Consider the following 14,177-nt stretch of genomic DNA (forward strand, 5'->3'; position numbering starts at 1 on the left):
CATGGCAAACAATTAAACATTTGACGGTTAGCAATTATTTTCAGTTGCATTCTACGTCAGTTGAGTGAGTGAGCAGAACAAATTCTAAAATAGAAACGTTTTTTTGCAGCAGAGACAGCAATTTCAGAAATACCGTGGTTGTTGCTGCTGCTGTACGTCGTTTTGTAAATCAAAACGTTTGTGGAAAAAAGAGACAAACGGAAAGACAACGACAACAACTAAAACAACTTTCCGTTATAAATATTTAATATGGAACGTTTTAAAAATTTGCTACTGTTTTTGTTTTCAGAATAATTCTGAGAAGATTAAGGGGTGTTACCTGTTAAAAAGTTGTTTCTATAGCTGCTTCCATAGCAGAAGAGAGAGAGAGACACAAAGGACGGAATGCTAGCAGAACAATGCCTGTTGGCACACCTGTGTTCTCAAACAATACCTTTCACTCGTATAAAATTTTTCAACAGGCCAGCCAAATGACTGACTGGGGTGATGATGTAAACAACCTGCATTTTATTTGAAAATCAAATTGAAAATCGTGCACTTCCAATTATAGGCTAAATTACGGATTAATCAAGGCTCTAGCTAGTCTAGTTTTCTTTATGATAATACGAACTTATAGTACTGGGACTTACCTTTATATTATCATTTTATTGAATTTTTAAAAGAAATCTGAAAATGAAAAAAGAGGAATAAAAACAATTAAAACATTACAGATCAGAATAAAAGGCCACCGAAGGAGTCTTCTATAGTATTGAATGCTACCATAGCACACTGGTCGAAACCACTGATCTAGCTGCGCGAAAGTCAAAAAATCGAACTATAAAATTGCGAAATATTTTCCATTGTATCGATTACAGACACTTTGCAGACAAAGGTTTTGTTTTTTCATTTTTGTTGTTGTAAATATTCACTCAGTTATTCACTATCAAATACAAGAGTTTTTTTGAAATTTTTGCCTTTTTAGGGCGAAGATCATTTTTAATGATTTTTGTTAATTTTCTCGTTTAGAGTTAAGCTTGATGATCTGAAATTATTTGCAAGTGAAAAAGGAAAGCCAAGGACTCGAACCCACATAGTCACTAAATTACGTTACCTGGTTTCATTGGTGGTAAAGCAAATCTTCGGACGTATCGACTATGTAATGGCTTCTCTGTCCTAGAACTTATCGTTTTTCAAATGCAAATGTGTTTTTGTACATTAACGCGGATACTTGGCCACAGAAATGTATTTTCTTCACGACAAACGCTTTTTGCGCTGACTTTGAAGTTACGAGTTTTGGCTTTGAACGCTAACACGCCATGACAACATTTTTTGATATGTTTTTCAAGGACGTGAGTTCAAATCCCAGCCGGGCTTTTTTATTTTTTGAAATTTTTGCCTTTTTAGGGCGAAGATCATTTTTAATGATTTTTGTTAATTTTCTCGTTTAGAGTTAAGCGTTAATGTACAAAAACACATTTGCATTTGAAAAACGATAAGTTCTAGGACAGAGAAGCCATTACATAGTCGATACGTCCGAAGATTTGCTTTACCACCAATGAAACCAGGTAACGTAATTTGGTGACTATGTGGGTTCGAGTCCATGGCTTTCCTTTTTCACTTGCAAATAATTTCAGATCATCAAGCTTAACTCTAAACGAGAAAATTAACACAAGAGTTTTTGTTGCATCAGATTTTAAAAAATTGTTGCAAAAAAATTAAATTCATATTTGTTTAAATGTTAAATAAATTCGTAATGAAAATAGACAAGATATATTTTTAATTAATAGCAGAGGGTATGATTTAAATTATAAAAATTAGTTTGGGGTCTGGAGGTACTTAGTTATATAGCAATGCATTTTCAAAAAATTCAATTTTTTAGCGTTTTTATGGGTTGTACGCGCTTGTTCCATAGAGTGCATCTTGTAAACTTGGCCGAACTTAGGTCCGATTAATTTTTGGGGAATGAAATTGGACTCTCTGGATACTGAATAACCACATTGGGGCTGCAAATATTTGCAAATATTTTGATGACTGCACTTTTAAAATAAGGGATTTTGTATGAAATTCATACAAATTTAGCTGTGCATTTGCATGGGAGCAAAATCAAAATATGGACCTATCTTGAGAAATGTTTGCAAGGAGGAGTTCTACCCCCGGAGACACTATAATACCATATTATAGCTAAATATGTTGTTAAATATGGGATAACAAGTAAAAATTCAACGAATCGGGGGTACCATAAAAGGGGCTACATCGAAACATAAATCCGTGTTGAAAATGTTTTGCATGAAGATTTTGTGCGCAGTGAGAACACGGAATGCAAAATTACAGCCAAGTTGAATTAAAAATGTGGTCATGATATTCAAAATACCTTAAATTGGGAGGTTCGGTTACATGGGGGCTATATCAAAACGTGGACCTATGTTTATAATTTTTGGTGGAAATATTTTGTGATCACTAGGAACCCTAAGTACCAAATTACAGCTAATTTGCTACGAAATTGTGGCTTAAATCCTCAAAATACCGAAAATCGGAAGGTACCGTTATAAGGGGGCTATACGAAAACATTAGCCGATATTGTTCATATTTGGCCCATTATTATCCACATGTACAAGCTGAACTTGTGCAAGATTTCAGTGACGTATCTCAATTCGTTTGCAAGTTATGAATTTCGCGCCGCTAGATCAATCCTTTCGACCACCGTGCATAAGTGCATTCTGTAGAACAGAAAGCCTTTGTAGAAGTCCTCGAGAGAGGTCTTCGATAGAATAGAAGTTCTGGGTAGAGGTCTTCTATAAAATAGAACGCCTGAATAGAGGTCTTCGATATAATAAAAGTCCTTGGTAGAGATCTTCGATAAAATAGAACGCCTCAGTAGAAGTCTGGGTAAAGTACTTCTACAGAATAGAAGTCCGCGGTAAAGGTCTTTGATAGAATATAATGCTTCGGTAGAGCTCTTCTATAAAATAGGAGACCATCATAGAGGTCTCCTATAGAATAGAAGCCCACCGTAGAGGTCTTCTATAGAAGACAGTAGGGGTCTTCTATAGAAGAGAAGGCCACCATAAGGGTCTTCTACAACACAGAAGGCCACCATAGGAGTCTTCTATGGAAAAGAAGGCCACCATAGAGACTTCTTTAGAATAAAAAGCTGCCGTAGGGGTTTTCTTTAAAAGAGAACGCCACCGTTGCGGTCTTCTATAGAATAGGAGGTTAAGGTAGGGATCTTCTATATATTAGAAGAATAAAAGAGCACCGAAGGGATCTTCTATAGAATACACGGCCAGTATGGGGGTATTCTGTGGTAGGTAAGACCACCGTAGAAGTATTTCATAGAATAAGTGCTTTCTATAGAATAGAAGGCTGCCGTAGTGGTCGTCTATAGAATAGGAGACCACAGTAGGGGCCTTAAATAGAATATTAGACCACCCTTGGGGTCTTCTGTAGAATAGGAGAACCTGTAGGGGTCTACTATAGAATAGGAGAACCAGTAGGGATCTACTATAGAATAGGAGACCAACGTAGGGATCTTCTATAGAAAAGAAGACCACCGTATGGGTCTTCTATAGAATAAAAGGTCACCATAGGGGGAGCACCATAGTGTCTTCTATAGAACAGCAGACCACCGTTAGGGTCTTCTATAGAACAGCAGACCACTGTAGGGGTCTTCTATAGAATAGCGGACCACCGTAGGGATCTTTTATAGAATAGGAGACCGCCGTAGGGGTATTCTGTAGAATAGGAGATCACCGTAGGGGTCTTCTATAGTTTAGAAGACCACCGTAGCGGTCTTCTAAAGAATAGTAGACCACCGTAGGGGGTTCTATAGAATAGGACACCAACGTAGGGGTCTTCTATAGAATAGGAGACAACCGTAGGGGTCTTCTATAGAATAGGAGACCACCGTAGGGGACTTCTTTAGAATAGGAGACCACCGTAGGGGTCTTCTATAGAATAGGATACCACCGTAGTGGTCTTTTATAGAATAGTAGAGAACCGTAGTGGTCTTCTATAGAATAGGAGAGCACCATAGGGGCCTTCTATAGAATAGGAGACCACCGTGGGGGTCTTCTATAGAATAGGAGACCACCGTAGGGGTCTTCTATAGAATAGGACACCAACGTAGGGGTCTTCTATTGAATAGGAGACCACCGTAGGGGACTTGTATAGAATAGGAGACCACCGTAGGGGTCTTCTATAGAATAGGAGACCACCGTAGGGATTTTCTATAGAATAAGAGACTACCGTAGGGGTCTTCTATAGAATAGGAGACCACCGTAGGGGTCTTCTATAGAATAGGAGACCACCGTAGGGGTCTTCTATAAAATAGGAGACCACCGTAGGGTTCTTCTATAGAATATGAGACCACCATAGGGGTCTTCTATAGAATAAGAAACCACCGTAGGGGTCTACTATAGAATAGGAGAGCACCGTAGGGGTCTTCTATAGAATAGGAGACCACCGTAGGGGTCTTCTATAGAATAGGAGACTACTGTAGGGGGTCTTTTATGGAATAGGAGACCACCGTAGGGGGTTCTATAGAATAGGACACCAACGTAGTGGTCTTCTATAGAATAGGAGACAACCGTAGGGGGCTTCTATAGAATAGGAGACCACCGTAGAGGTCTTCTATAGAATAGGAGACCACCGTAGGGATTTTCTATAGAATAAGAGACTACCGCAGGGGTCTTCTGTAGAATAGGAGACCACCGTAGGGATCTTCTGTAGAATATGAGACCACCATAGTGGTCTTCTATAGAATAGGAAACCACCGTAGGGGTCTACTATAGAATAGGAGAGCACCGTAGGGGTCTTCTATAGAATAGGAGATTTTCGGGGGGTCTTCTATAGAATAGGAGACCACCGTAGGGCTTTTCTATAGAATAGGAGACCACCGTAGGGGTCTTCTGTAGAATAGGAGACCACCATAGTGGTTTTCTATTGAATAGGAAACCATCATGGGGTCTTCTATAGAATAGGAAACCACTGCAGGGGTTTTCTATTGAATGGGAGACCCTCAGTAGGGGTCTTCTATAGAACGGAAGACCAGCGTATGTGCCTTCCATACAATATAAGACAACCGTAAGAGTAGAAGACCACCGTAACAGACCACCACAGAAGTGTTCAATGCCATAAAAGACCAACGTAGAAATCTTCTACAGAGTAGCAGATAACCGTAGAAGTTTTCAATGGATTGGCAGATATTCAGAGTAGTAGTAAAGTAGACGATTTCAGGATAGAAGTCCAGGGTTGGATTCTTCTGTAGAATAAATCACCACAGTATTCTTCTATTAAATAGGTGTCCACAATAGACGCCCACAATTCTATATAATGGAAGGTTATTGGTTTTTTTCTTTGGTTTTTTATGGAAATGCTACAGTTTGTGTTTTTATTGATTCCATATGCGGTGTGTGTTTCTGTCTTATGGGTGTTATTGATGTCCCATCAGTCCCACCCCCAAGTGCTGTTATGTTGTGACGTCGAGACCTTAATTTGTTTTTAGCCATCGAGCTTCTAATATGGTCGGGAAATAGAAACAAAAAATAAACTAAAGTCATAAAATACACAAAACTCAATGAATGGAATGACATGACATACTGACAAATAGTCAAATAGTCTGCCTGTCTGTCTATCCGTCTATTGGGTTAGCCATAGGTGGAGGAATCAATGAATGAACTAACAACCGAACAACTTACCTTTTTGAACATGCAAACATTGTACGTCAACGTAATTAGAAAATTATATGTTGTGTGCATGGATGGATGGATGAATGGAATGGAATGTTTGTAGATGGTCAAATATTTTAGGTCACAACGTTCAAATACCCACACACACATATACTTAGAACGCTTATATACCAAACATGTATATGAATATTTATACATACATTAAGTATGTTGTCTTCATGGATTTTATTTTTGGTTTGGGTAGGTTATTTGGTTTGGTTTCGTTTTGTTTTTGAAATTGTTATCGTCTGTTCCCAATAACTGTCCCACTTCTGTAAATTCCACGGCATTAACTAAATCTAGGATTAATCGAAATTCATTAATCTAATTGTTCGCTATTTAGAGGACTGCAGGTAATGTAATCTGTCATTAGCATTGTTTCTATGACACTAATTGAAAAATAAATGTATTTAAATAGATTGAATGGGCAAACGACTACACGGGCAGGTATGCTAGATTATTTGTATGGAAAATCGTCAACAATTTTTTTGATGTTGCCATAACAAAAAAGAGCCCAAATATTGCCATATCAGCAAAATAAGAATAAATCGTCATTTGAGCAAAAATCGCCAAATCGTTATTTTTTTACATGGTGCACCTGAACTAACTTTAAAAGATAGGTGTTAACACCTGGACATTTTTTGTGGATTCTGAAACAGCAATGTTCATAGATGAAAAAATTGAAAAAAAAAAGAAAAATTGATAGAGGGATTTTTAAACAAATCGCGGTAAAAGTTCAAATTTTAAGGTTTTTTCCCATTCGACAGGACATACCGTTTCCAACTTCCAAAGGCGTAAGCTCCTTCTTTTTAAATTTGGTTCAGGCGCACCGTGTATAACCACGTGTAACTGACATACTTTGTATGTCAAAAATGTTCAGGTAAGACGCCAAGACGTTAGGGGTCTTCTATTGACCGTGTGGGTCAAATAGAAGACCTCCGTAGAAGTCTTCTAAAATATAGAAGATCACAGTGGGAGTATTGTATTCTAGAGAAGACCACCGAAGTGGTCTATAGAGTTACAGGCCACGGTAGAATATAGTATTTTCAACGTAAGTACCTTCTATAGAATAGTTGTCAAGCGTAGGGGTGTTCTATAGAATAGATGTTACGATAAGGGTATTCTTTAGAATAGAAGTCTATCGTAGGGGTCTTCAATGGAATAGAAGTCCACCGTAGGGGTCTTTTATAGAAAAGAAGACCATCGTAGGTTGGAAGACCGCCTAGGGGTCTTCTATAGAATAAAAGTCCATCGTAAGGGCCTTCTATAGAATACAACGCCACAGTAAGGGTCTTCTATAGAATATAAGTCCACCGTAGGGGTCTTTTATAGAAAAGGAAACCTCCGTAGGTTGGAAGACCGCCCGAGGGGTCTTCAATAAAACGGAAAACTACCGTAGGGGTCTTCTGTAGAGTAGAAGCCCCCCCGTAGGGGCTTTTACAGATGTTATGATAGGGGTCTTATTTATAATAGAAGTCTATCGTAGGGGTCCTGAATGGAATAGAAGTCCACCGTAAGTGTCTTCTATACAATAGAAATCCACCGTATAGGTCTTCTATAGAATAAAAGTCCAACGTAAGGAACTTCTATAAAATAAAACTCCACAGTAGGTTCTTCAATAGAATAGAAGTCCACCGTACGGATCTTTCATAGAATAAAAGACCTCCGTAGGGGTCTCCTATGGAATAGATGTCCACGGCAGGGGTTTTCTATAGAAAAGAAGTCCATCGTAGCGGTATTCTATAGAATAGTAGTCCACCGTAGGGAGCTTTTATAAAATAGAAGTCCACCGTAGGGTCTTCTATAGAATTGAAGGCCAAGGTAGGGGTATTTTGAAGAAAAAATGGCCTCGGCATGGTCTTCTATAGAATTGAAGGCCACGGTATGGTCTTCTAATGATCTAAACGCCCGAGTAGGGGTCACGATTTTGTCTTCTATAGAAGGCCACAGTAGGGATGTTCCATAGAATATAACGTCACGGTAGGTGTCTTCTATATAGAATAGAATTCCTCGGTAAAGTCTCCTGCAGAATTGGAGTCCTCGGTGGGGGTCTTTTATAGAAAAGAATGCCACTGTTTGGCCTTCTATGGAATAAAAATCGTCGGAAGGGTTGTTATATAGAAAAGAAAAGATATGGTCTTCTATAGAATTGAAGGCCGCGGTACACGCAGAGAAAAAATATTTTTCGCTTTTGTTGGAACAAAAATATATGTTTTGGTTCCAAAAATGTATTTGTTTTGTTCAAACATTGTAATCCAAATCCAAAAATACCATCTTTTGTTCCAAACATAGAAAACAAAAACAACTTTCGAATTTCCGCAATATTGTTAAAATCGTTAACAATACCGATTGTAGGAACTATCATAATCTAATTTTGTTTACAAAAAGTATTGTCAATACAGAAAACCAGCCCAGACATTTTTGATTTGAGTGCATATACTTCTCATATACACTTTTCGCATAACTTTGATATAAATGTCGCGTATAATATTGCAATCATTGATGAACACAATACATGGTTTGCTGCATTGGCTGACAACAAAGACAAACAAAAAGCCACAAGAACCCACCACAACATAAGGAATAATTAAACACCATAACAAACATGAAAAGGAAAAAAGAATGAAACAAAACAGAAACAAATAAAAACAAGTAAGGACAGCGTTAAGTTCGGCCGGGCCGAACTTGTTATACCCTCCACCACAAGTTGTATTGAAGTAAAATGGAATAATTAGTTTCCTTTCGTGTATGAAGAAGACTTAATACTAAATTTCAGCAATTTCGGCAAAACAATGGAGGCACCATTCTATGGGGGCTATTTCAAAACGTCGATCTATACCGACAAATTTCTGACGGAAAGTTTTTAGGCTCAAAGAAGACTAAATACCAAATTTCCTATATTTCGGAAAGAGAATGTGGCTAAAACTTAAAAAATACCGAAAATGAAGAAGTACGCTTCTATGGGGATATAGGAAGACGTGGACCTATACTGATAATACTATTCTGGAATATTTTATAACTCTTGGAAGACGAAATAACGAATTTCAGCCATTTCGGTTGGATATTGACGTCACTATCTTCAGTATTACGAAAATCGGGAGGTACCGTTCTATGGGGGCTATATCGAAACGTGGACCTATACCGACGAATTTTAGTCAGAAATGGGGCAATATGAAAGCGTGGACCTGTACAGACATATTTCTGGCGAACAGTTTTATATCACATTGAAGACTAAATACCAAATTTCAGCCATTTTTAGTGGAATATAGAAGACACAACCTTCAAAATACGAAAAATCGGGAGGTACCTTTCCATGAAGGCGTGGACCTATACCTATACAAATTTAAAGGGGAAGTTTGAGTACCCCCAACGAAGTCTAAATACCAAATTTCAGCCATTTCGGTGGAATATTGAGGCCACAACGATCAAAATACCGAAAATCGGGAGGTACCGTTCTATGGGGGCTATATGAAGGCATGGACCGATACCAACAAAGTTCTGGGGGAAAGTTTTATACCACCAACGTAGACTACGTACCAAATTTAAGCCATTTCGGTGTGATAATGAAGCTAAAACCTTCAAAATACCGAAAATTGGGAGGTATCGTTCTATGGGGGCTATATGAAGGTGTGGACCGATACCGACAAAATTCTGGGGTAAAGTTTTATACCCCTAAAGAAGACTACGTACCAATTTTCAGCTATTTCGGTAGGATAATGAAGCTAAAACCTTCAAAATACCGAAAATCGGGAGGTACCGTTCTATGGGGGCTATATGAAGGTGTGGACCGATACCGACAAAATTCTCGGGGAAAATTTTATACCGCCAAAGAGGACTACGTACCAAATTTCAGCCATTTTGGTAGGATAATGAAGCTAAAACCTTAAAAATACCGAAAATCGGGAGGTACCGTTCTATGGGGGCTATATCAAAACGTGGACCGATATATCCCATTTTCAATACGAACCATCCTGCAAGTAATAAAAACTTCTGTACCAAATTTTGACTCTCTATCTTTAAAATTGCGAGCTGTATCTTGATTTCAACAGACAGACAGACTGACGGACGGACTGACGGACGGACGGACGGACAGACGGACATGGTCAAATCGACATAGAATTTTATGCTGATCAATAATATATATACTTTATAGGGTCTCCGACGAATATTTCGATGTGTTACAAACGGAATGACAAATTTAATTATACCCTCCATATGGTGGAGGGTATAACAAGAGTCTCACAAGTACATACACACAAAAACAAAGGTAAAGGCAGCATGTCATACAAACACACCACAACTCACCAAAATTGTTTTTTCAACACGGCATCGAATAGCGAGAGAAGAGAAACAAATTTTCGAAGAAAAGAGAGAAATATTGTTCAGTTGACACAAACTATTTTTGGATTTACAATACTACATGAGGAATCCAACAATATGTTAACAATACATATTTTGCTCTTGGAATATTGTTGGATCAAACATATTTTTTTCTCTGCGTGTAGGGGTCTTCTCTAGAAAAGAAGGCCACGGTACGGTAATCTATAAAATGGAAAACCAGGATAAGGCTCTTCGATAGAATATAATGTCACGGTAGTCTTTCATAGAACAGAAATCCATTGTACGGGTCTTTTATAGAGTATAAGGCTACGGTAGGATTCTTTTATAGAATAGAAGACCACGTTTTGCGTCTTCTACAGAATAAAAGACCACCGTAGGAATCTTCTGTAGAAAGAAGACCACCTAGAAAGGCTAAATCCACTGCCACGCTGTTTACCACCTCGACGGTTGACGATGTCTTGATCCAGATCCACATTCGCTGGCCCGGGTCATTTGGGGTGCACTTACAAAACAAAAGGCCGGTCTGTTGTAAGCTATGCATCACCAGTGTGGTATGAACATGTTAGAGCTATGTGGTGGCAAAATGTTGACATCTGCATTAATGCCGCCCTGAGGGTACCTCCTCATAACACCAGTTGACCATATGCATTAGGAGACGAATCGTCGTGAGCATTCCTGTCAGAATCAATGGGGGAAAGGCTTCCCCCACCCACGCACGTCAGGGAGATCTTAGAGAGAAATATAGGTCTAAAGGAACAAACGAGAACCACTAGATCATCGAGCCTATCAAGCAGGATTGGACAGTAGAAAGATACAGACAGCATGGTGTACTTGGAGACCCATCCATCGCAAGCAGAAAAACGCCAGCTACGAATGCAAAGAGGAATGGTTTCAGCCCAACTAAGATCCAGTTGATGCTGCCGCAATCCGTATTGCACCCGAATTGATGGCACAGTACCCAACATACATATGTCCTGCATGTGAATTGGCACCGCATGACACGTTGATTTTGTTAAACTGCACCACTAAACCCACTCACCTGTCTGATGGACCTTTATGAAAGCTGAATTTTTCAGTGTGTACACTAGGGTTATGACTTTTCGATTTTTTTTTCTCAAAAATGATTTCCGTAGCACGGGTGAATGAACTTTTGCCTCTAAAACTCAAAAATAACATTTATTCCATTGAAATATAAAAAAGTTCACGCACAAATCGATTTAAAAAAATATTTTGTTGAAAAAATGTATGAAAAAAATCTCAAAAAATATTTCCCTTTGCACGAATGAATAATTCTAAGCCTACTAATAACTAAAATAACGTTTATATCATTCATATATTGAAAAAGATCATGCAAAAACCACTTTGAATAAATTTTTATTTTTTTCTTTTTTGTTAAAAAAACTTATATCCTCAAAAAAGCGTTTACGACATTATTATGATTCTCAAAATTAAAGAAATTAGTGAGAAACAAATGCTATGTCAGTTTGGTTATCTCATGTGGCTCTAAAGTTTATTTTCAATTATATATCTGCTTACAGTGACTTCAACAAAATTGTCCATCATTCTGATAAATTCTAAATTTAAAATCATTTTGTGCGTGAGGGTTTTTCACCGAATCACCTTATATTTAAGATTTTATGTAATCTTATGTACAAACTCATCACAGGTTATGATGTTGTAAAAAAGTCATAACCCTAGTGTACACAGAGAAACCAGAACCAGAAACGAAGTTCCTACCATATCTAGATTTGGCAATGATTTTAACAATTTTGAAACTATTCTGGAAATGCAAAGTATTTCTTATTTTAGCTGGATTGATACCCAGCCCTCCGCATTACTTTAATAGGCGTTTGTTACAAAATAAACACATCTTTAGTTATAATCATAAAAGCGAACAAAAGAAAAGTTTAAACTACTTTTCCAAAAAAATCAGAGTAAAATAAAACAAAAATAGAGACAATTGCTTTACTTATCGCAATTCCACTGTCATGCAATGCTTCAACGCCACAACGCCAACAAAATACAATTTGCTGCCGCAACTATCAGCTAACTATCAGCCTCGACATTTGCGGTAGTCTGTTGGCGCAGGCATGCGCGGCGCCCTGGTAGTAATTGGGAAATGTCAGAAAGGCGTGAAAAACAGATTGGAAATTTCAGAAAAAAGAAATAAAAAACACCAAACCAAATAAAAAGCGTCATTAATGCGTTCAGCCATGATCTTGAAATGTTGATAGTTGTCTGTAGCAAATCTGGAGATCGCACTCTCCTCATTTGTTGGTTGGTGGTAGGTAGCAAACTCCATGATCATCACAAATAAGGAAAATTACAGCAATGCCAGAGAAGCGAAAAAAGAAAACAAAAATAAATTGTTTTTCTAAGCTTCCCTAAACAAACCACACACACAGATAGACAAAGATGCCGGCAGACAGTTCGACAATCATGCGTTCCACAATTTAATTTAACTATATGCTTGCACTGCAACGAATTGAGTGGCGGCATATGTGGCGCTGAAAGTTTAAAAAGCTTTGCCATCTTTGATCATCATAGCCTTCATCAGGGTCAAATTACTCTCCGCGCTTTCTTTCTTTTATTTCGTTTGTTGATTTTTGTGAGCAACACTGCGTCGTGGCTTTAAATCATAAGCATAGCAAAGAAGATCATGTGAGTTTATGGCATGGCACCCAGTCAAATTAAATAATGTAATTTGCTCCAAGTACGTGCCACAAATAATCAAATCTTTTTGAATCTACTCTCTCTTAAGTTTCATAAAATGTGTTGCATAAGAAGACGATCGCCATCAACCACAAAGGGGACTATGTACAATGTTAATGGGTGAAACACTTTTTAATTTCATTGCAGGCGGCGCCTACCCCCCTACCGTGGTCCTATCACTTTATAAAATACCTCTAAAGACCTTCTCTAAAGATACCTTCTATTCTATAACAAGGCCTTCTATTCATAGAAGACCTCTAACAAGGCCTTCTGTCCTATAGAAGACCTCTAACGAAGCATACTATTCAATAGAAACCTCTAACGAAGCCTTCTATTCTATAGAAGAACTCTAAGGAGGCCTTCTATTCTATAGAAGACCTCTAACGAAGCATTCTATTCTCTGGAAGATCTCTAACGAGGCCTTCCATTCTATAGAAGACCCGTATCGATGCCTTCATTCTATAGAAGACCTCTAACGAAGCCTTCCATTCTATAGAAGACCTCTAACGAAGCCTTCTATTCTATAGAAGACCTCTAACGAAGCCTTCTATTCTATAGAAAACCTCTAACGAAGCCTTCTATTCTATAGAAGACCTCTAACTAAGCCTTCTATTCTATAGAAGACCTCTAATGAGGCCTTCTCTTCTATAGAAGACCTCTAATGAGGCCTTCTATTCTATAGAAGACCTCTAACGAGACCTTCTATTCTATAGAAGACTTCTAACGAGGCCTTCTAGTCGATATGAGACCTCTGAAGAGGACTTCTAGTCGATATGAGACCTCTAAAGAGGCCTTCTATTCAATAGAAGACCTCTAACGAAGCCTTTTATTCTATAGAAGACCTCTACCGAAGCCTTCTATTCTATAGGAGACCTCTAACTAAGCCTTATATTCTATAGAAGACCTCTAACTAAGCCTTATATTCTATAGAAGACCTCTAATGAGGCCTTCTATTATATAGGAGACCTCTAATGAGGCCTTCTACTCTATAGAAGACCTCTAACGTGGCCTTCTATTCTATAGAAGACCTATAACTAAGCCTTCTATTCTCTGGAATACCTCTAACGATGCCTTCTATTCTATAGAAGACCCCTAACGAGGTCTTCCATTCTATAGAAGACCCCTAACGAGTCTTTCTATTCTATAGAAGACCTCTAACGAGGCCTTCTATTCTATAAATAAATTAGGACACTTTTCAAAAACTCGCCGGGTTCATCTAGTTGTTTAATCATTACCATGGAGATTCCGTATGGGTCCATCATCCAACAATCGCATATAGTAAATTGTGGTGATAGCTCCTCTTTTACGGTATAACACACTCCCCTTTATCCTATCAATCTCGTGGAGCTACATAAATTTTCTTCTAAAATAACAGGCTCACCTCTTCGTATCTGTCACTATCACGCTGTTGAAAGTGAG

The 14,177-nt window shown here is 38.2% G+C and overlaps 1 protein-coding gene across 8 annotated transcripts in view; it reads right to left on the minus strand.

The window, feature by feature from the left end:
* The window catches only part of LOC141397528 (uncharacterized), a 180,953-nt gene that overhangs the window by 113,497 nt on the left and 53,279 nt on the right, over positions 1-14,177 (minus strand). For 6 of the 8 annotated variants that reach the window (XM_073973937.1, XM_073973933.1, XM_073973939.1 and 3 more), the window contains exon 3: positions 630-666. The exons of the other annotated variants lie outside the window; for them this stretch is intronic. The gene's annotated coding sequence lies outside the window, so the exon portion shown is untranslated. The remainder of the gene's footprint in view (positions 1-629; positions 667-14,177) is intronic. 8 annotated transcript variants of the gene reach the window in all.

The sequence above is a fragment of the Musca autumnalis genome, unplaced genomic scaffold, assembly GCF_047663935.1.
Source record: "Musca autumnalis isolate F117 unplaced genomic scaffold, ASM4766393v1 scaffold_3, whole genome shotgun sequence".
Lineage (NCBI taxonomy): Eukaryota > Metazoa > Arthropoda > Insecta > Diptera > Muscidae > Musca > Musca autumnalis.